Source organism: Periplaneta americana, chromosome 13 (genome assembly GCF_040183065.1).
Source record: "Periplaneta americana isolate PAMFEO1 chromosome 13, P.americana_PAMFEO1_priV1, whole genome shotgun sequence".
NCBI lineage: Eukaryota > Metazoa > Arthropoda > Insecta > Blattodea > Blattidae > Periplaneta > Periplaneta americana.
The window spans coordinates 42,069,086-42,093,223 of record NC_091129.1 but is presented as its reverse complement, the minus strand read 5'-3'; the positions used below and the strand labels follow the sequence as shown (position 1 = coordinate 42,093,223).

At 35.4% G+C, this 24,138-nt stretch overlaps 1 long non-coding RNA gene across 1 annotated transcript; it reads left to right on the top strand.

The window, feature by feature from the left end:
* Positions 1-2,654: 2,654 nt before the first annotated feature.
* Positions 2,655-10,881, top strand: LOC138711555 (uncharacterized). Its single transcript, XR_011335379.1, has 3 exons — positions 2,655-2,778; positions 4,543-4,653; positions 10,715-10,881. It is a non-coding gene; the product is annotated as an uncharacterized lncRNA (long non-coding RNA).
* Positions 10,882-24,138: the final 13,257 nt, after the last annotated feature.

The window sequence follows — 24,138 nt, the reverse complement described above, 5'->3', positions numbered from 1 at the left end:
TCACACTTTTTTCCAGAAAATAGTAAAGGAAAAAATTGAAGTTCATGTATGTCATACGTTAGAATTTATTATTATGCTTTAATAAAGAAATAATCATTTCGAAATACTAAACACTTTTGAAGATAATCAGTTTTTTGTATCTCCTAAAAAATGTACTCTGCAATTCATGATTCAATTAGTAAACAGTAAGCAGCACAAATTCATTCTATTCAAGCTAAAATTCGACTTAATACAAGTATGCGGTATTCAAATACATTCACCTGGACCAGAGAACAGAATCAAGTGAATATTCTGCACTACTTAAAACATAACTGACCTAATTAAGTACATGAACACATCTCTTATCAATCTATCTTAATATTAATTCCTCACTTTTAATGCGCCACAATTAACAATGAACATATTTATTTTAAAGGTTCCTGGCTACTGGTGACTCTTACATGTCTGCATCGTACAAATTTAGGATGGCATGTAATACTATCAGTGGATTTATCCCTGATATCTATTCATCACTGTAGCCGGAATTCTTCGCATTCCCAAATAAAGAAGACTGGGCTACCATTGCACACAAATTTGAAACAAAGAAACAGTTTCCTAATTGTGTGGGTGCATTAGATGGAAGCATGTGAGGATGCAAAAGTCAGATAACAGTGGATCTTTATATTTTAACTACAAGATGTATACATCCATTATCCTCATGGCACTTGTGTCTGCAGATCTACGTTTCATTGTCATTGACATTGGATCATTTGGGAGGAACAGTGATGGTGGGGTATTTGCAAGTTCTGCATTTGGACAGAAAATAATTAATAAACAGATAACTTAGGCTTTCCAGATGATAAGCCACTGTACACTGGAGGACCAAGTACGCCTCATGTGATAGTGGCTGACGAGGCATTCAGATTACTGCCTAATCTAATGAAACCGTATCCAAGGCGGAGCCTCACTCATGACAAGAGAATATTCAACTTTCGATTGTTACATGCAAGAAGCAGTGTAGAGTGTGTCTTTGGGCTATTGGCTTTCAAATTTAGAATTTTTCATACACCTATATTAGTTAAACCTGAGAATGTAGACAAAATAATAAAGGCTGCTACCTTGTTCTACATAACATGATATTGTACAGAGATGAGGAAGTGTATGATGAACTCTTGCCACCTCCAGAAGCCTTTGTGAACCTAACCAGTGAGATACAGAGCAACAAACAAATGTGAATGCCTCAAGTCGTTGCTCACGAGAAATTAGAGACAGATTTAAATAATATTTCAACTGAGACTATGTTACACAAGGGGAATAGACAGGCAGTAGAGTTTTAAGACCCTTAACCATTTTTAAATTTAACATTTACCATTTTGGAGCAAATATATGAGATATTGTTTGAACATTATGCCTGACAAATCATAACTAATATGGTAAGGAATTGCATATGGAATATGATGATAAGATTGTAATTGCTTTATTTATTTGGAGAGTTTAGAATAAAGCCCGGTTCAGACTGTGCATGTTTCTGTGATGGATTCCAAGGTGGCTGCACAGATGGGTCGCCTGCGTGGTCACTCACCGGAAGTAATGCGCTCTGGTGGCTCCATGGATGGTTAGCTTGCTGGATTTCGAGAGTAGTTTCCTTGCTATTTTTCGTGATGGTTTGCAGGCTGAAAACCAAAGATGATCATATAATATCACCACTGAAACCATGTCGCCATGTTCGTTGTTTTCCAACTAAACCTGTTTTTTCTATATTCTCTATTTCTAAGAAACAACAATTAAATATCGGACTTTAGCTGTTTGCACTTATGACTTGATTACTTTATTACGACATTTACTACTGTTAATGTAGGACTTTAGTTGTTTTCCACTCATGGTTTAGTTTCTTTCTGACAATGAGTGTTGCCAACAGATGAAGCAGCAGATGATTTTCCAGTTTGAACTGTGAAAAGAGCCAGCTCCGTATGAACAACTACCATCACCGTAGGCAACACAGGAGCCAGCCAGTCAGCACACAGGCTACCCATTCGCGCAGCCACCTTGGAATCCATCACAGAAACACGCACCTTCTGAACCAGGCTTAAGTTAGGTTAACGCATGTTTCCTTCATTTATTTAATAGTAATTTATAGTATAAGAGTGTAAAATTGGATTTTATAGCTTGGGCGATAATTTCCACGAGTGCATAAAATCTCTTCACTCTCATGTGCTATACAATATTTTATCCATTACTTGTATCTAAATTCAATTTTAAATTGTACGTCTTTTCTTTGTCATGTATTGTTTGTGAACAAGTTATAAATGAATGAATGTAAGTTATGGATTTTATGGTCGCTAATGTGAAAAAGTTTTTAATTCAGTGCTGTGAAAAAAGCCATTGTTTAGGTTGCTAAGAACAATGAAATTAAGACCAGTTTTGATACCAGTTATGGATAAAATATTTAATAGTAAGGCATTTGTGTAGTGCACTGCATATCATTGCATTGTATATTTGTTTGTAAGTCAAGTGATGAATTTTATATGCATGTAAATCGAATTAATCTGTTTGTTATATAGTGTATATTGTTATAAAGCCCAACTCTAGCTCAGTTGTAGTCTCGCTTGTCTCCTGGTCTGGAGTTGCGCTCTGATTACCTGGTTGGTTTTTATCCCCCCCCCACCCTTCGAGTTATTTTTTTTTACCACCTTAAAGCAAATTTCAGATAATTTATGATGAATCCTCGGCCTCAGCTCATCTCGCCAAAAAATTGTGTAACTCTTGAGTTGTTCTACATCTTAAAACTTCAGTGCTAATGTAAGTTCTGTGGAATACAGTAAGTGTAGTGAATAATAAATTAAAGTGCAACTTCGCTAATATTGTGAAAGGAAAAAAAATCAGCTCGGTCTCGATCATTACAATGATCCAGCCGCCTTAAATGAGTATATCAAAACAAACTCGTTATATTAGTGTGCAAAATAAATTTTATCAATATGGTACAGTATGCATTCCTTTAAAATTTAATAAGTCTTTGTATTACACCAATATATTAATACTGAAAGTAAAATATTTGTGTTTTGAGTTGACCTGGTTGGCAAGTTGGTATAGCGCTAGCCTTCTATGCCCAAGGTTGCGGGTTCGATCCCGGGCTAGGTCGATGGATTTAAGTGTGCTTAAATGCGACAGGCTCATGTCAGTAGATTTACTGGCATGTAAAAGAACTCCTGCGGGACAAAATTCTGGCACATTCAGCGATGCTGATATAACCTCTGCAGTTGCGAGCGTCGTTAAATAAAACATAACATTTGTGTTTTGAAAGAAAATTAAAAATCATAATGATAATAATGAACAAATTTGAGTGTGGTACCTATTGGCTTCTTGCTGTTCACTAAAAATTCTCCACTATTAGATCCTACATTTGAGAGCTGATGTAGAAATTTGAGGAGGATTTTGAGTACTAAGTAAAATGTGTTGATTTATTTGTTCTGTTCTATGCTATAACGTATGATATCTTAGTCGTGAAAGTAGGCCTATTTTTCGTCATAACAGAGCTGTCTAGACTCACATGCCTAAAAATTGGTATTTTATTAATAACTAACACATTTTGTACTTATAAATTTTTTTTCTTGTAACTATTAAGGGTTCTTTTCTCCACTATATTGTATATATTCTGCAAACTGTATTTGTAATTCCCATTTAACATTTAACATTTTTTTTTTGCAGAACTTTCAAAATATAACGTTCAGTTCACAACTAGCTATTATTACCTCAACCTCAAGTTCTGAATTAAGAAAGCTCTTCCCATACTTACTGAGTGAAAGGACTTGATGAATCCCTAGTTTTAGAATTAATTTATTGAACTTTAGAAATCATGCTGAGATATTTAGCTTCAGTATTGAGTGTAAAACTTATATATCATAATATTCTGATAACACTGAGAATAAGCCTTACATATGTTCTGTTTGTTTCCTTATACTGTATATTGAAATGTTTTTATTCTCATTGTTACAGAGGCTTTGTCACGGTGTTTCACGATAAAATAAAGTAGGCCTACCGTATATATTTTCATAAACTTATCCTAATGTAAACTTACTCATTATTAGGGTAAGAACTTTAGACAACTTGCAGGATATACCAATGCAGTATTAATAACAATATCACTGTAACATAGGCAAAATAAAAACTATTATGACTATTACATAATACCGGTATGGCCTATATACACTCGGTTGTAATCTGATATAAAATGTTCAAATATTACGTATGAGGTTTCTGAATATCTTGCCCTACTCATTATATCACAAAAAATTTTTTCCTTTGACTTCGAAATCAATTTGGAAATATAAGAAATAAGGAAGCATAAAATTAAACACTACCTTCATCATCTAACATGGTGTTCAGAATTGCTTGAACTCTAAGCTTGAAAAGACCCTTCGACTTCTTTCACTAAGTTTTTCCACATCGTCGTGTAAACTTTCCAGAAATAACATGGTTGAAGTTTTTTTCCCACTATGTAGTTTTTTTTTTTTTTTTTTAAGTATTCATTCAGCACATCATTGTCACTTTCCTTCCTCTTTCTAGAAGCTCTCCCATTCGTACTCATCGAACTGGAGGTGGCAGCAGAAGTCTCTTCCAATACAAATTCCACGTCCTGTACTTCCTCCTCCTCTACAACCTGTGAAGGTACTTCTGGTATGTCTGGTGCTACTTCAGTAGGGGTGTTTGTAAACGAACTGGAAAGAATAATGATATCTGATGTAATATGCCTTGTTTATACAATCTTCCTCATTTTTTTTTTTCACTAGCCGAATACATCTAAATTGCGGTAGAGATCCAGATTAATCTAGTAGGTTAGGAAAATGAAAAGAACGTAACCTAACTTAAATTATTCATAAACTATACTAAACCTAACCTAATATAAATTAATAATAAAACTAACTGAATCTAACATTCTATTGGGTTGTGGTAACCTTACTTACTTACAAATGGCTTTTAAGGAACCCGAAGGTTCATTGCCACCCTCACATAAGCCTGCCATCGGTCCCTATCTTGTGCGAGATTAATCCATTCTCTATCATCATATCCCACCTCCCTCAAATCCATTTTAATATTATCCTCCCATTTACGTCTCGGCCTCCCCAAAGATCTTTTTCCCTCTGGTCTCCCAACTAACACTCTATATGCATTTCTGGATTCACCCATACGTGCTACATGCCCTGCCCATCTCAAACGTCTGGATTTAATGTTCCTAATTATGTCAGGTGAAGAATACAACCTACCTAACTTAAATTATTCATAAACTACACTAAACCTAACCTAACATAAATTAATAATAAAACTAGCTGAACCTAACAACCTATTGGGTTGTGGATATTTATTTATATTTCTTACAGGCTTAAACCTATAGAAGAAAAGAAAAATATTTTACCTTCTTCCAGCAACAAATGGCTCCAAAAAATTGAGGGCATCAAAGTATATCCATTTCTTTACTTTCGATGCTCCAGAGCCTGAGGGGAGGACACTACCTCTTTTACTTCTACACCCGGCCCTCAAAATTTGCCATTTCTTGACACAAGTCTTTGCTGAAACAAAGAATTACATTCTGTAACGAAAATGTCATGCAATTGTTCACATACTCTTTGTGAATAAAGAAAACAGAGTTTTCCATTAAATGTGTTGACTGAGTGATAGAGGTTAAGTATATGGCATTGCTTTTGATTATGTCACGAGTATAATTACTATTCTTATATTAATATAACATTGTTTTTAATCAGTCAATCTTGACATAACAACTTTTCATAATGTAATCCTAACTTTAACACGATTACAAAATAGTTACCAGTTACTATTATTGGAGAAGAATATCCATATAGTTACTTACCACTTTTTGTCCCAATTCTTGAGGCGATCCCATTCCACACAAAGTTTATGGTTTCTCTGTTATCCAGGGAGCCTTGGATTGAATAGCACTTCGTTTTCTCCAACAAGGCAGATTAATTTTTCAATTTCGTCAACAGACCACGTTACCTAATCTGCCATCTTGCATCGACTGTCACTTGAAAAATGAACACGTTTGTTTTCACCAACCAATCGATCTTAGACGCTCGTTGTTGATTGCTGCCGATCGATGCTATGTGACTGCTGTTACCGCCCTCTGTATGTTTCTGAGGTCGGTTGATCACAGTCGTTCGATCGATTCAGTGTGACAACCCCCTAAGACTGGAACTGTAGGTCTACTACAAATTATAATAGGACATAACTCAAAACAATCTCCCTCTTTTTCTCTCTCGTACACAAACACATGCATACATCAATAAAACTACGTAACAGTGCTAACAGGAACTTTTTTTAAGTGAAGCTTACCTTCCCGAAGAAAGTAATCTGCCCATACTGTTGCCTCCATATCTTGCCACCTCTGCAATTATTAGTACACTAGTTCATATATTTAAATAAACACTTCTCTTCTTCTTCTATGGTACAACAGCCTTCTTAGGCCAAGACCACCTCAATGATTCTCCTCCATCTGGTTCTGTCCCGCACTTCATTTTTCCAGCGGCTTACTCCGATTGACTTCAAATCTTTTTCAACATCGTCGAGCCATCTTGTTGCTGGTCGTCCCACCTTTCTTACTGTGTAGAATGGGTCGGTAAGAATGACTTTTTTACATGGGCTATCATCATCCATCCTATATAGATGGCCTAGCCATCTCAGTCTGTTGGCCTTGATCACTTTAATTATATTCACATCATTATACAAATTGTATAATTCAGTGTTATATCTGATACGCCAGGTACCCTCTTCATTTACTGGGCCATAAACTTTTCTTAACACTTTCTTTTCGAATACCATTAACCTTTCTATATTTTCTTTACTCCAGGTCCAACTCTCTGATCCATATAATAGGACTGGTCTAATCAATGTTTTATATATCCTACATTTTGTTTTTATACTAAGAAAGCGGGACTGGAGTTGCTTCTTTAATCCATAATAACATTTATTTGCCATCTTAATTCTTGAGTTTATGTCTACTGTTACACTATTATCATTTGTTATGATAGTTCCCAGGTATTTAATTGTGTCACATTTTCAAATTTATATTCATGAATGAATAGTGATATGTTTTTCCTTTTCTCGTGTTCTTCCAGTCTGTAAGTACTTAGTCTTACCTTCATTAACTGTTAGTCCCATCTTCTTAGCTGTTATTTCTAATTTACTAAATGCTTCTCTTACCACCCTTTCGGATCGACCAATTACGTCTATATCATCCGCCTATGCTAACAGTTGTATAGACTTATTAAATATGGTACCTCGTGTATCTATCTCTGACTCTCTGATCACCTTTTCGAGGGCTAAATTAAAAAGCAGACATGACAAAGCATCACCTTGCCAGAGTCCTTTGTGTGTCGCAAATTCTTCAGTCAATTGATTTTGAATCCTTACCTTACATCTAACATTTTTAAGCGTAGCTTTCGTAAGATTTATCAATTTTCCTGGAATTTCAAATTCCTCCATTGCTTTATACAGTTGCTCTCGATCAATATTGTCATACGCAGCTTTAAAATCAATAAACAAATGGTGAGTATTTTAAACTCTCGTAGCTTTTGTAATATCTGTCTCAATGTATGTATCTGATCAGTAGTAGATTTACCAGTTTTAAAGCTGCACTGATACCTTTCAATCTGCTTTTCTGCATATGGCCTTATTTTTTTAAACAGTATGATTTAGAATATTTTATACATTATATTAAGAAGTGTAATTCCTCTATAATTATAACACAAAGTAGGATCTCCTGATTTCAAGATAGACAAATTATTCCATGCTCACATTCCAATGGTATTTTTTCTGTTTTCCACACCTGTAATATTATATTGTATATATTTTCTAAAATAATAGGCTCTGCTATCTTAAACAATTCAGCGTTTAAGTTGTCAGATCCTGGGGCTCGATTATTCTTTAGTTGTTCTATAGCATCTCTAACCTCTTCCCAGTTAGGTACACAGGCTTGGTCTAATTGGTCCTCGAGGTTTGTCGTCTCTTCATTAGTTTCCTCTACTTGCATACTCTCCTGCCCTCAACCAGCGTTTCAAAGTGCAATTTCCAACATTCAAGGACTGCTTTTCCATCATGTACCAGTTCCCCGTCAGAGTTTCTACAAATTGTAACTCTTGGTTTAAACTCTTTCCTTAAGTTATTTGATAATCTATAGAACCTTCTAGATGCATTTAACTGATGGTGTTCTTCTAGCTCTTTAAGAAATCCTTCATAATATATTTTCTTCTTATTTCTATGTTTTTTTTTCTCTACCTTTCTCAATTGTTTATATTTCTTGATTGCACTTCTCGTCCTTTTGTTTATTGCCTCCTTATATGCTTTATTCTTTTCGTCTGTAATTTTAGAACACTCTTCATCATACCAATGTTTATTAGTCCTTTTTTCTTATTCTTCAATAGTCTCTTCAGCTGCTTTACTCATAACTTCTTTACAAAACCTCCAGCTCTTCTGTTCTGATTGAGCATTACCATTCTTTGCCATTCCAGCTGACAAAGCTAATACGTATTTATTTTTAACATCTGGGTCCTTCAATCTTTCTATAGCATATCTTTTCTTTGTTCTTAGCTGCTTAGGAACGAAGTATCTACTAATCCTACAGTAAAGCTTAGCTAAGACTAAAAAGTGGTCAGAATCTGCATTCGCACCTCTATAAGATCTTACATCCAATAAATTACTTTTATGTTTTACATCAATTAGACAATGATCAATTTGATTAACTGTTTTCCCGTCAGGGGATTTCCAAGTCCCTTAAATAAACACTGTCACTAGGAATTATGGCAATGGCCAACAGACCTTGTCCACAAGTGTACAGCAGCTTCTCGTTCCATGGCAGGAGAGGAACCAGTATAGTTTATTTTACAATCTGGTTTATGGACTTCAAACCAAAAGTGAAATTCTGCACTGTTCTCATGAAGCTTTTTTTTTTTTTTGCTACTGAACATCTTTGGCTGTTTTCGATAAAACAACAAAATCTATCACATATCCTGTGACTACATCAATCACACAACTGACACCAAAGTTTGAGGTATGGCCTCGTTTGTGCCAAGTACCATCGAAACTGACCATAATATTATGTAGCTGTCTCTCCGGTCCACACTCACACACCAGTCTGTGGGCATCAAGCACTTCTTGTCTAGGATAAGCTAGAACATCTGTACTAGTGTGTGTAGCAGTAACACATATTTCACTTAGATGATCATTGTATGCAATTTCAGACAATGGGTTCATATCCATGACCATTGCAAAACTTTCTTGTACAATGTAACCTTTTCCAATTTCGGAAAATGCTCGTACAATCCTGCGTTTGACATCAAAAGCAAGGCTTGAAGTATCATCACACTTTACTTGATGAAGTAACATTTCCTCCAAAGCCACAATCTTCGCATGTAAAACCAGTGTGTGACTATAACCACGAGAAGAACTTATTTCAAGGCTTGCTCTGCCTCCACACTTGCATCCCAGCCTCCCAACTAATTCAAATAGTTTATTTTTAGATAAAAATAAATAATTGGGACCCTCAATATCATCATTAAGCCTACCATTACTGTTTCCACATTTTGAAAAATATTAAATTACTGTTTCCAGATTTTGAAAAATATTAAAAACTAGTCATACCTATGCGCTTCACTGCACTTGTTAGAAATAAAATATGAAGTAATTACATAATTAAAATAGGACATTTGGTCCAGGGAACATCCGTGTTTGATAGGAGGATAAATTGTTTAATATGTTACTTAAATTGAAATTGTTTTTAAATAATTAAAATACGATCATTTTGGTCCAGAGAGCACTCATTTCCTGCAAGGATAATTCTTTTAACACGTGCTTAAATATATAATACTAGTAAGTTTCCCATTTATCAATCTTCTGTAATAAAGTGTTAAAAGTAGCGTACACAAGACTCAAGATGGACTGTAGTATTCTGTCTGATGTAGTATTATCGTAATTCATAAAATAACGTATTACATTAGCTTTCATCAACATTTTTCATAACAATACAGTCCTGGCCTTATAAATGAGAAGAGAAGTGTAGACATATAATTACTGTGTAACTAAGGCCTCAACCATGTTGGTTTTCTGAAAAATCTGGCGGAAAAACTATACCACACAAACTTTGGCAAACATAGACCATTCTGTTTCATGTGCTCTGGAAATGTAATGTAACAATATGAAATATGGCCCATTTTGTTCTGTTCAAATAATGGTTGGCATATCCCATTTTGATTAATTCATTAATAATAATATATCCCATTTTGATCTATGTACTGATTTTCTCATGCATTTCACACGTCTAAAATAAACCATTTTCAAACTGAACCTTTCTCTGTATAAAGTCTTCAACCCAAACTTGCCCAAGACGTCAATAACTCATTTTTCTAAAAAAAGTCACATAGCCCATTTTGATCTCAGGCGCCTCATTTGAAAAGAGTAAAATCCTGTCTTAGAAATACGATGAGAGAAAAGGGACTGATCGCATTAGCCATGTTGTCCATTGAAAGGACTATGTTAAATGTCATTAATGAGAAGGTGATTCAAAAGTTTGCAACCTACAAGACAAGGCAAATGGAACTAATCTTTAAATAAGGAAGTTGAATGATTTATAATGTATGCAGCCCCTCTGAATTCAATACCCTCGAGCCACCACTGTTATTAATTATATTCTGTCTTAAATTTTCATTATTTCTTGTACTTCTATCTGCAGATGGTGTCCAGATGATAACCCTCTGAAACAGTCAACATATCACATGAAGGGCCTGGATGCACTGGTTCTAGTGGATGAAAAAGATGGTACTTTATGACTTTTTAAAGTATATCTTTCATTTGTAGCATTTCTCTGTTATGTGTAATAAAAAACCACAGATTTTCTAATTAGTTGTGAAGATTGTTCCATTCAGTGCGACATCTGGAAAAAGGGACTAAAAAGTGAAGATTCCATGTATGAACAATCTAAGCATTGTTTACTAAGTTCCTTCTTCCTCCTTCACCTACACACTGCAGACAATGATCGTGAAGCAATTGAAAGGAATGGTGGAAGGCCATGTATGGAATTCTGTTCTATCTTTACCACATCAAAATAACACCTTTCCAAGGTTACTTTGATTTCTGGGAACAAAAATAAGTCACATGATGCTAAGATCGGTGATTACCTGACTACAATAGATGAGACAACACATATTTTTTTTGTGCTGATCAGAAACTTCCTAGTAATGAAAGTCTTGTGACTTATTGTGTAGTCAGGCAATAGGAACAAACTGTTTTCTTCTTGACACTTACACTGTGCACAATGGAATCTCAAAGTTTCCAGATAATAGTAACTGTCTGGTCACTGGTCACAAGCATTTTGTGCACAACTCCCTTGCTGCCATACAAAATAACTTACAGCCTTGTTTATTTTTTATTCAGCCGAACCTCATACAACATATTACTGTGATGTACCGAAGTACATATGGAGTTTCGGTGCAGTAATTCTGCATTTCCATATGGTAAAGAATTGGTAGAACAGAAAAAAAAATTCTCTCTGGCACCGAGACTCGAACTCTGGTTTCCAGCTTTATGTGCTGGTGCTTTATCCACTAAGCCACAGAGTGAAGAGAGAATTTTTCTCTTCTTCACCATCTCAATACAACATTTTTCTGGGGACTAGAAAAATTGTATTATATTGTATTGAAGTATTATGAAATTTTTCCCAAATTTTCTGTTGTGAAAGTGAGAGCATAGTAGAAATAACTATGAAACATTACATACTATGAAATAACATTTGATTACCAGCACTCTGTTTGATTTTTCTTCCACTTTAATGAAAGTAATCCCATGTCTGTCTTTAAAACGTTGTAGCCAGCTGTTGTTTGCTTTGAAGTTCGAATCACATTGGCAAAATTAACTGCTTTTGACTTACAATAGGGCCTGTATGACACTTCTGCCCAGCTAAACTGTACATTCTATGTTCTTTCTTGCTTTATGACACACACACACAGAGTATATAAGAGAGACCTGTAGTTCTTCTCACACATTTCCTTCTCAAATGGCGTCAGTTTATGATGTCCTTCAGTGTAGCACTTTTAAGAACAATCTCTCTTTGGATTCATATGCACCAGTTGATGCCTCGTAACACTAGTCCCGTGTTTCAGTTACCGCACTGAGTGATCTAGTACTTGGAATATTCGGACGAACTTTTTTTACCAAAAAGGCAAATATATTTGTTTAATATTCTGTTCTATACTTAGCCTTAATCTGTCATTTTTAAAGGTCTGACAGCCATTTTTAAAATGCTATGCGTAGCTCTTTTAAACTGTCAGTCAGTAAAACTTGTGTGTTCTCAAAACTACGTTTGTGATCAATAAAAGGTCCCTAAGGGCTTCTATTTGCTCTGATTTATATGAAACTTTTCAGCATGCTCCAATGGGTACCGTACACAAAGTTGTGCATGAAATCAGTTCTTAATTATAAACTTTTCATGATATAGATTTTTAACTTTAAAAAATCAAAGAATATTATCACGTAAAAATTATGATTTCTATTAATATTTTTATCTCATTAACCAATATTCATCTCTAAAAATCCATGCACAGTTTTCCTAATCATGAGATGTAATTTAAAAAAATGCAAGTAACAAATCTGAAGCTGTGAGGAATGTTTTGAATTTATACATAATTTAATTAAAATAAGTGAACATTATTATCTAAGGAACTAACTGAAACTTTATGAAATTTATTACTATCATTTAAATGTACAGACACAGGAAACACAACGTATTTGGAAGCAATTGATAAAAAGTTTTTAAAGTTTCTAAACTCAGTCCCAGTGTCCCTTTATAGGAACAATGGAATGATTTGAAATCACAATAAAAAACACAGGACAATATAAACTATAAGTACAGTAACAACTCACACTTGGCAGTTGGTGTCAAACAGTAAAGGAAAAATATCCAGATTGTACACGGTTTGTTCCCCACAGCTTGACAGAAGATCAAGATGTGACTGTATTGGACACGCCTTAGATATCACAGAAAATGCTCCAAGAAAACAAAATTCTTGGAATCGATTTATTGCAACAGATAGCTCTGAAACAGAGTACTGAATTACGGAATGGGTATGCAAAGAAACTGTGGTTTCAGAAATAATTAAAAGAAAAAAAAGGGGGGCTGCTGATTTGCTTCAAATGTAGTAAAGGTTTCATTCATCGAGAATTTGTCTCTTTACTGTAACTTATTTCTTCTTCATTGATAGCACAAACTTTAGTCCGTCGGAAGCACTAAGGTTCACTATGATTGTCATTGGAGAGTACAATAGAATCTCCATTATACATCCCTCAACTAACCGTACTGTGGGTTATTTGCATCAAGAAGAAAGAACGCGATTTTTAAGTGGTACATACAATGATGGTTTTAGATTGCTCTTTTCTAGTTTCTGAATTGTTCATACTGCTCATAGTAAAGAGTTAGGTTTGGAAGTAGATCCCGAAAAGATAAAGTATATATGTTTATGTCTCGTGATTGGAATATAGTATGAAATGGAAATACACAAATTGGAAATTTATTCTTTGAAAAGGTGGACAAGAACGTATATAAAACCTTAATAAGACCAGTTGTTTTATATGGTGCAGAAACATGAATGTTAAATGTTGAAACATGCAACAGGCTAACAATTTTTGAAAGAAAAATTTTGAGGAAGATATTGAGAGCAGTTCATGATGGTGTCAACTGGTGAAGAAGATATAATAATGAGTTGATGGATATGTATGGTTAGTTGGGAGACCGGAGGAAAAAAGACCTTTGGAGAGGCCGAGACATAGATGGGAGGATAATATAAAAATGGATTTGAGAGAGGTGGGATATGATGATATTGAATGGATCAATCTTGCTCAGGATAGGGACTGATGACGGGCTTATGTGAGGGTGGTAATGAACCTCCAGATTCCTTAAAAGCCATTTGTAAGTAACCCACTTGCTCGAATATTTCTTAGTGATTAATAAACTTAAAATAAACATACAACAAGAAAATTAGTTGTAGGAAAATGCAGAAGAAATAACCGACTTTTCAAAATATTTTAATGGCACCAAATAGATGTATGTCTATTAAAATTGATAATAAGTATTATCTGTATTTTTTTCGATTAACTGTTCATCATGTGCTGTCCATCAAAATGGTTAACATGCAGCATTTTAGATCTGGCATATTGCACTCATATAATTTTCATTAATTAATGGCATTCACACAATCATCATTTTATTTCACTAACCTGTGTTACAGTAGTCGCTGAAAGTGGTGTCCATTAGCATTCAGACATTCCCGACATCTCTTGATGAAATTTGAATTCACACGCAATAGCTTTCGTTATCCTTCTAATTTCTGTTCTTATATTGTCTTTCAGTTCTTCGATGGTGTGGGTTATTTCTATAGACTCTATTTTTTAGGGTTCACCACAAATAATAATAATAATCGCACGTGGTAAGAAAGAAAGACAATATAATAACAGAAATTAGAAGGATAACGAAGAACTTTTGCATATGCATTCAAATTTCATCAAAAGATATCGGGAATGTCAGAATGCTAATGGACACCACTTTCAGCAACTAATGTAACACAGGTTTATGAAATAAAATGATGGTTGTGTGCATGTCATTAATTAATGAAAGTTATATGAATGCAATACGCCATAGATTACAGATCTAAAATGTCACGTTTTACCTCGTGTTCTACAGACTTGCTCCCAACCATGTGGGAACGTTCTTTGGATCAAGTGTGACGCTGGCATACTGTATTTTATGCACAAATTAAGTAAACACAGCAGAAGTAGGAAATATACACTTTCAGAAATAGAAGATAGGCACACGTGTTCCTTACTGAGGGAGAACAACTTATGGAATAATTTTTCTCAGGTTCTCAGCCAGGTGAGTTGGACTGTTGCATTCAAGCTTTCGATGACTAGCTCTGCCATCTTCTTCAGGGATTCAAGTGCTGTGAGACTATGTCTAGCTAGTATATAACCAGTCACCATCAATGACACATAAACGAACGGTCCTGTTGACTCTTCTGCACAGGGCGAGGGGGATTCGGACCAAGAAAGTCTCCCTTCGGAGATTCGATATCTGCACAAGACATTCCAACACAACAACTTCGGCAACAGAGAAATTAGTTTGGCTCTCAAAAGGCCTTCTCCTTCGAGAGCAGAGCAGTGTCATTTCCCCAGGATGGATATTCTATGTAATGCGACAGCTATATATTTTAATGACTATAATCATCTGCTTGTCTATGTGGATGACGTGAATATGTTAGGAGAAAATCCACAAACTATTTGGGAAAACACAGGAATTTTACTTGAAGCAAGTAAAGAGATAGGTTTGGAAGTAAATCCCGAAAAGATAAAGTATATGATTATATCTCGTGACCAGACCGTAGTATGAAATGGAAATATAAAAATTGGAAATTTATCCTTTGAAGAAGTAGAAAAATTCAAATATCTTGAAGCGGCAGTGACAAATATAAATGACATTCAGGAGGAAACGAAATGCAGAATAAATATCGGAAATTATTATTATTCAGTTGAGAAGCTTTTGTCATCCAGTCTGCTTCCAAAAAAGCTGAAAGTTAAAATTTATGAAACAGTTATATTACCGGTTGTTCTGTATGGTTGTGAAACTTGGACTGTCACTTTGAGAGCGGAAGAGAGGTTAACCCATTTATGCCCACTGCCCCAGTAATGGGGTGTTGTATATTTTAGCCTTCCACTGTTCACGAAGGCTTTTTTTTCTTGCCGTAACTGTTTCGAGACGTTAAGTTGGTACTACTGAAGAACGACAATGTTCAGTTTATACAAGCTGGGCTCCCAGTTCTAGACAGAGCACAAACAAAAAAGGAGGTTTTATGAGAAGGTGACATCTACAAATGTGTAAGTAATTTCTTATGTACAGTTATTGATAATGTGATTAAATTTTATAGTAAACACTTGCCAAATAATGTAAGTCGAATATGCATTCATCATGTTATTTCAGTCTACTTCAGTTTTCTTTCTATTACATGTTACATTATACCGCCCCAGAAGTGGGGCACTGGACACAGATGGGTAGGGGTTTTTTCTGGTATACATAAGTGTTTTGTCTCCTTCCAGAGTCGAAATTATTGCTATTGCGGAGGAAGATAATAACATCCTGGATGCTGATGTATTTATTAAACTTCCTGAGATAACCGTTTTGAAGAAATTTAACGTATTTTCATGCATGTGATAATGGGAAAATTGACAAAAATGACAAATTTGCTTAAAGTGAGGCCATTGTGGTCGCTTCTAAATGAGCGCTAGTTGCAGTTCCTTCCAGGAGAAACCAATTTCAGCATCGATGAAGTAATAACACCATATTTTCGTTGTCACAGCATGAAACAACATATTCAAGGTAAACCCATAAGGTATGGTTACAAGTCATGGTGCTTGTGTACACGACTTGATTCCATCATTCATTCTGAATCGTACCAAGAGGCTTCTACTGGCGAGATAATTTCTGGGTGGGTCTGTTGCCAGAATTATCTTGCCAGTGGTGGACCTTCTTGCTGAATTTCCAGAAGAAAAATCTTACTTCTTATATATGGATAATTCCTTCACTTCATTGTCACTTTTCAGAAAACTGAAAGAGAATGGTCATGATGCAACTGACACTATAAGTGCAAAACGGACAGCAAAGGCTCTCCTGAAAACTATAGAGGCCATGAAAAAAATTCCGCGTGGTTCACATGACCAAGTGACAGATGATATATCAGGAATCATTCTTGTGGGTTACTACGATAATAGTATCGTAACTGTTGGATCCAATTCGGCATAGGAAGTGGGGATGGCTGGGACATACACTTCGCCGACCTCCAGATGACCCCGCCAGGAAGGCATTGGATTGGAATCCGCAGGGCAGCAGAGGAATTGGCAGACCCAAGATAACATGGAAACGAACTGTTCTCACAGAAGCAAAAACGATGGGGAAGACATGGAGTGAGATTAAGGCGTTGGCCAGGAATAGAGTCAGATGGAGAAGCTTTCTGAGAGCCCTATGTTCCACCTAGGAATGATGGGAATATTTATTGATTGAACTGTTGGATCCATGAGCACGGCACAGAACCCACGGGAGAAGCAAGACGGAGTGCAGTCCAGAAAAAGAAGATCAAAATTCCACAGCTTGCCTATATTGTGAACTATAATCTGTTTATGGGCGGGGTAGATAGAATGTACCAGAATATATCATGTTACAGAATCAATATTTGAAGCAAGAAATGGTATTGGCCTCTCATTACTTTCGACTTCAATGCCACCATGAGCAATGCTTGGCAACTGTATTGTCTAACACCAAAGGGTAAAGAAGATGATATGGATTTTCGTCCATGTGATGCATTGTACAAACATATCTACCGCAATATCCCGAGACTAGATTACGTCCTGGTCACTCACCACTTACTAGAAAACGAAGGGTTCCTGATGAAGCCTGCCTCGATGGTCGTAATCACGTGATTGAAAGAAGTGAAACTCAAGTAAGAGGTGCAGAGTGTCATAAGAATACCTTCAGAAAGTGTAGGAAATGTAATGTAGATTGTTACTTCCATTACTTTAAAAAATTCCATACCTAAGTTGCAAACTATGACTATTATCTGAACTAAGTGTAAAACAAGAAACAAGTGAATGGCTCAAATAGGCCTATGTTTGTTTCTAATGTAGAATTGTTTATACCTTTCTTATATAGGTGCTATAATATATGAAAAAGAGCTCTATAGGATTTATTTTACAAAAAATATCAATTATCAAAACACCCATCCCATTCATGCCCACTGCCCCATTTCTGGGGCGGTGGTTTTCTTCAAACTGGCTAAATGAAATTTGTTTTGAGTAATTTTCTCTCTAGTTACCAAGTGTTATGATTACAATATTAAAGTATTTCTCAAAACTGCAAAAAAAAAAAAAAAAAAAAAAAAAAAAATTAACTTGGGTATAAATGGGTTAAGGATGTTTGAGAATAAGGTGCTTAGGAAAATATTTTGGGCTGAGGGATGAAGTTACAGGAGAATGGAGAAAGTTACACAATGCAGAACTGCACACATTGTATTTTTCACCATTAAATCCAGACATTTGAGATTGGCATGACATGTAGCGCATATGGGCGAATCTAGAATGCTTATAGAGTATTAATTGGGAGGCTGGAGAGAAAAAGACCTTTGGGGAGGCCAAGACGTAGATGGGAGAATATTAAAATGGATTTGTGGGAGGTGAGATATGATAGAGACTGGATTAATCTTGCTCAGGTAGGAACCAATGGCGAGCTTCTGTGAGGGTGGTAATGAACCTCCAGGTTCTCTAAAAGCCATAAGTATGCTTAAGAATTCTTTTGGTATACGTCTCCTTTTCTGTAGGCCTATACAATTCCCTTGTGACTTCATTAATAGAATTTTAAAAGGAATGGGTGAAAGGAGACATGCTTGTTATACTCCTTGTTATTGTTCTATGGCCCCTATGTACTACTTCACTTTCACTTTGATGTTTGTGTTGTAGTGCAGTCTTTGTATGGTGCTAGTGATATGTTGAAGTACACATTCTTGTTACTGACCATATTTTGGACAACTTGTAAAATATAATTAAATAATATGTGAATTCATTGTACAGTTGGTTCTTTTAGGGCCATTCATTCTCATTGTTCTTTCTGACTTTTCATTGTGTAGTGCAATAGTACATTTTAAACTGTGAATATTTTTTACATTTAAGATGGTTTCATCTGTATGTTGGTTTTTAGAATGTTTACAACCTGAGCTTCAAGTTTAAAAATTAATAAATATGTGGCACAACAGCCTGTAGAGGATCAAGGCCGAGTGCTGGCAAAGATGAACGATCATCCGACTAGTATGGGGATAGCTTATGGTACAAAGTGTTATGAACTGAAATTGCATTTATATTTTTTATTTATTCTTGATATGTTAAAAAGAGTTTGTAAGCCTACTTAAAAGAAAGTAGTGAGTTTTGTCGTAAACATACAAATAACCAAATTTTGGATAAATTAGACCTACTTGAGGTTTTCTGGAAACATATTCCTTGATACTTCGTACATGGTTCTGAAATGTATGATGACAGAAATGAATTGGTAATTCTCTAATAAAATTACGCCGAAGAAGGCACATCTGCCTTTGCTCCCTTCTTGTTAAACAGACAGAAAGTTCAGGACGCAATACTAGGGAAGCAGACCATTTCCCTAGTAATTCGTTCTGGACCTCTCGCGTGTTATGTTGGTATTTAGTAGTGGAGAGAAAGAGAGATGTACCACCTTTGAAGTTTTTCTGGAGAATTAATTTGAATTTTATTACATTGTTGTCAGTTTAGTCAACTGTCCGAGGACGGGTTGGAGTCCCATAAGTGACACCAATAAGGTAACACTCATGAGGTAACTAAGCTATGAGATAATGGGGTAAGGTGGCCAGTTCCTTTCCCTCTTCATTTCATACATCATTGACTAGTAACATATTTCACTAATCAGACTTAAAATGTATACAAATAATAATTATTGTTCTTCCTCTGACACCTATCGTCAAGTGAGATGTACTGCCTGATAACAGACGTACAGTACACATCACATCAACCAGAACCTCAATCAGAGGTGTTTTGACATTGTGGATAGTAAAAATATATAAGTAGACAGATTTTGTCTATACAGAATCCATTTTGTGTGAAAATTTATGGTGAATAAATATGTAGTTTACGAGACATGCATGCGCGTACGCACACTTACTGCTGCTGCTGCTGCTGCTAATTGAGATAACACTGTCAGTTCTTTTGTTTTTATGTTTTAAAGCTATAATTGTTTTATTTAACCTCTATGTGGTTTTATATAGTGTTCCCATCCTAGTGATTGGTTGCTTGCCATTAGATACAAAGTTTCATTCTTCAAAATTCATTGTCCTTGATCATGTTCATACTTTGGATCTAATGGCAAGCAACCAATCACTATGAAACCACACAGGAATTAAGTATAATACTTACTGCTTTAAAAAATAAAAGAAAATAACTGATAGTAATATTTCATTTACTTTTCCTTGTTTGAATTGATGTGTAATAACAGTCAGTTTCATAATTTTGTTCTTCTTATATTTATCTCTTAACCTTTAAACGCCTAAAGACTTATACCACTATTACATGCCAATTTCTAACTCGTAAGTAGGAGTTTATATACCTACACCATCATCGTCATCATCATCATCATCATTGGCATTACAGCCCTTGTAGTTTAGCCTTAACCTCCCTCAGAACATCCGACCAATCACTCCTGTCTAATGCTCGTGTTCTCCATCTTCTAATTCCAACTTTTGTTAGGTCAGCCTGAACATCATCCAGCCATCTCAATTTAGGTCGTCCGACTTTCCTTCTTCCTACTGGCAATGCATCTAGTAGAGCTTTGGGTGTGCAATTGTTCTCCATTCTGGTTACGTGTCCCAGCCACTCTAACCTTCTGAGTTTTATATCAACAATAATGTTAACATCTTTACATAATTCATATAACTCGGCATTTGTTCTGATTCGCCAAAACCCTTGCTCATAAGTAGGTCCAAAGATTTTTCGTAATACTTTCCTTTCCCAGGCATTTAAGATCTTTATTGTCCTTTCAGGTAGAGTCCAGGTTTCACTTCCATATACTACTATTGGTTTGATAATAGTTTTATATATTCTTATTTTTTCTTTTCTTGAGATACACCTGGACTTCATAGTTCTATTCAATGCCCAAAGACCTCGGTTCCCAGCTGCAATCTTCTCTTTTTTATATCGGTCATAACATCATTATTATCTTTCACCATGGGCCCCAGATACTTAAAACAGGAAACTCTATCAAAATTATTATTATTATTTAAATTAATCTTATTAGTATTGTCGTTATTCATATTATACATGTATTTAGTTTTATCATTGTTAATTTCCAAACCAGCTTTGATTGCTTCAGCTTCTATTTGTTTGAGTATTTCATCCATTGTACTTACATTGCGTGATAAGATAACAATATCGTCCTCATATGCCACATATTGTGCCATTCTATTGATGATTGTACCTCCTGGGTTTATGGTTATCTTTTGAACAATTCTATGTAATCCAACATTAAACAACATAGTAGATAAGGCATCACCTTGCCTAATGCCATTAAAAGTTATAAAGCTTTCAGAGAGTTTATTTTGCATTTTAACTTTGTTTTGAGTTTGTGTTATAGTAAATTTTAGTTAAATTGATCAGTTTATTGGGAACTCCAATGTCGCCTAAAGTTTCTAGAATATAATCTCTGCTAATGCAGTCAAAAGCTTTTTTAAAGTCAATATATAATTGGTGCAAAGGTAAATTAAATTCACAAAACTTCTCTAAAATTAGGTCTAAAGAAAATATGTTGTTGTTGTTTTCTAATGCCAGGCGTTTGACAATAAAGTCATTTGACCTCTTGCACTCCAATATTTTTCAAAGATATTATCATGGCCAGCCACTGAAGCACTGATTTTGAGGTGTTCCGAATCCACTAAAGAAAATATTTGATCTGTTGTTGATCGCCCCTTACAGAAGCTGCACTGGTATTCTCCAAGAGTTGCTTCTATGTATGGTTCTAAATACTTAGCTAAGATATTAGTGAAAATTTTATATGTAGTATTTAGCAGTGATATGCCCCTATAATTCTTACACTAATGCCATTAAGTTTATTGCCTGTTTTATGTATAGGGCATATGACAGCTACACTGCAGTCACTAGGCATTTGTTCCTGATTCCATATATCCACAATCAGATTATGAATACATTTCCACAACTCCTTTCCACCCTTTTTGATTAACTCTGCATTAATCGAATCTTCTCCTGGTGCCCTATTGTTTTTCATTTTCCTTTGTATACCTATATAATCGGGTAAATTCTTGTTGGGTTTGTTAGCCGAGTGGTTTAAGGCATAGGCTATAAGATACGTCTGGCCAGCATAGTGTGCCTAAGTTGGCAGGTTTGCGTCCTGGCCACTGCAGTCAATTGAGCCTGTGGTAAAGGATGGGGAGGGTCCGTGTAAAACAGTCTGTGTAATCAGGGCTGATTAAGGCAGGAGCCTATGATGCCTCTGCTCAGGGCCTCATGATTCTGGAGCCTTAAAATCCAGAAACAAGCCTTTCTTTAATTGAATTATGCAAATGAAATAGCCAACAACTCTGGCAACTGAAAATGAATTAAGTATTATGTTAGAAAACACATCAAAAATCACTTTATTGATTTAAGTTTAGAGTCATAAGTTGATTGCAGAATTTAATGTGTTCAACTTTTAAAAGTTGGCTACCATACATAGTTTATTCAAATTGTAACAGGAGGCATATTTAAATAATTAATCATAAAGTCAGCAACATGGATTTGAGGGAGGTGGGGTATGATGATAGAGACTGGATTAATCTTGCACAGGATAGGGACCGATGGCGGGCTTATGTGAGGGTGGCAATGAACCTTCGGGTTCCTTAAAAGCCATTTGTAAGTAAGTAAGTAAGTCAGCAACATAGTCATTGTCAGTTTTCATTATATTGAGTGTTAAACGAAGTGCCTAGTGCTTGTGTTCCTTGCAGCTTATCAATTTCTGTTGGTATAGGACGATTATCGGTGTGTAATGGTAGTGTTAAAGTGTTTTTGTAGGAATTTCCATAATTAAAAATGGAATTTCCAAGCAACTTTGAGTTAGGAGCCAATAAAAGAAAAGAGAAAGCTATTGAAATTCAACAGGAAAAACGATGCTGATCATTGAGCAAGTAAAGGGTGCGGCAAAACATCCTCCCAAATTTAAAGTTTAACTAAAGAAGAGATGGATCAAAATAAGGAAACTGTATTAATATGAATTGTATCTAAACAGTGGGAAATTTAGGTTTATATGCGTTGCCATAGCGATATCAAATGACACTCGCAAAACAACAAGAATTGAATAGGATATTGAATACATGGAATTAACATTCAATTAGTGCAAATTGTAATCTGTAACGAATTCCAACTATGCCGTGGACAGTTGAAGAACGTGCTTACGCTGTGGTATCGTTTCTGGTAAGTGATAATACCGTTGTCGTTGCTCAGATGTTTCCCAGACGCTTAATTTCTTCAAGTGGCGACGTCCCCTGGCCAGCACGATCACAAGACCTTGCATCCTGAGATTTTTTTTCCTTGGGTGCAAGTTAAGGCTGAGGTGTTCAAACATCGGCCGAGGACTTTGGCAGACCTAAGAAATGGAATGCAGGAAGAAATTGGTCTTATTCCTCACGAAATGCTAGTTAAGAGTGACAAAAGACGACATTCGGCTAATGATGAACAGGTTTTTAGAAGTAATAAAACAGGTAAGGAGTATGGGGGTGGAGGCTAGCTAGGATGGCGAAGTATAATATGTAGAAAATTAGTGAGATCGGAAAGTGAAAGGTACACATGAAACAGATATAATAACGAGCATATTGGACAATGGTGGTAATAAGTTTTAGTATCAAGTATTACTAGAAACAGTGTGTGTTCGATATAGTCTAAGTGATCTGAAAATCAAGAACAGAGTGCTAAAAGTGTCAATTCTGAATGAACTAGAGAAGTGTAATAGGAAGTTAAGTATAACGAGAGAGATAATAAAAATAGCTGAGGAGTCTGGCGGAGGAGGCTAGCTGGGATAGTGTGAGATCTGAAAAAGGAATTGCATACAAAAACAGACATAATAATGAACTTATTGGACAATGGGATAGTATGTTTTAGTAACAAGTATTATCAGAAACAGTATGTGTTCGATATAAGTGTACTGAAAATCAAGAACAGAGTCGTAAAAGTGGCAATTTAGGATGATCTAAATCAAGTTGTTAAGTTTAGTTTTTAAAGGTGAGAATTGTCGAATGATCTAAATCAAGTCGTTAGGTTTTTTAAAGATGGAAATAATTGATCAATTTAAAGAGCGTCTATATAGGGTATATATGTAATGAACGTAATTGTGGCACCGGATACAAAAAATTGTGAGGTCCACATTACATGGATGTAAATGTTGGCAATCAAATACAATACAATACAATACATAGTTAAGAGTGATTCAGAATTTCCGAAGTCGCATTCAACAATGCATTGATAGTGAAGGACACTACTTGAGAGACATGTTATTAAAAAAATGAAAAT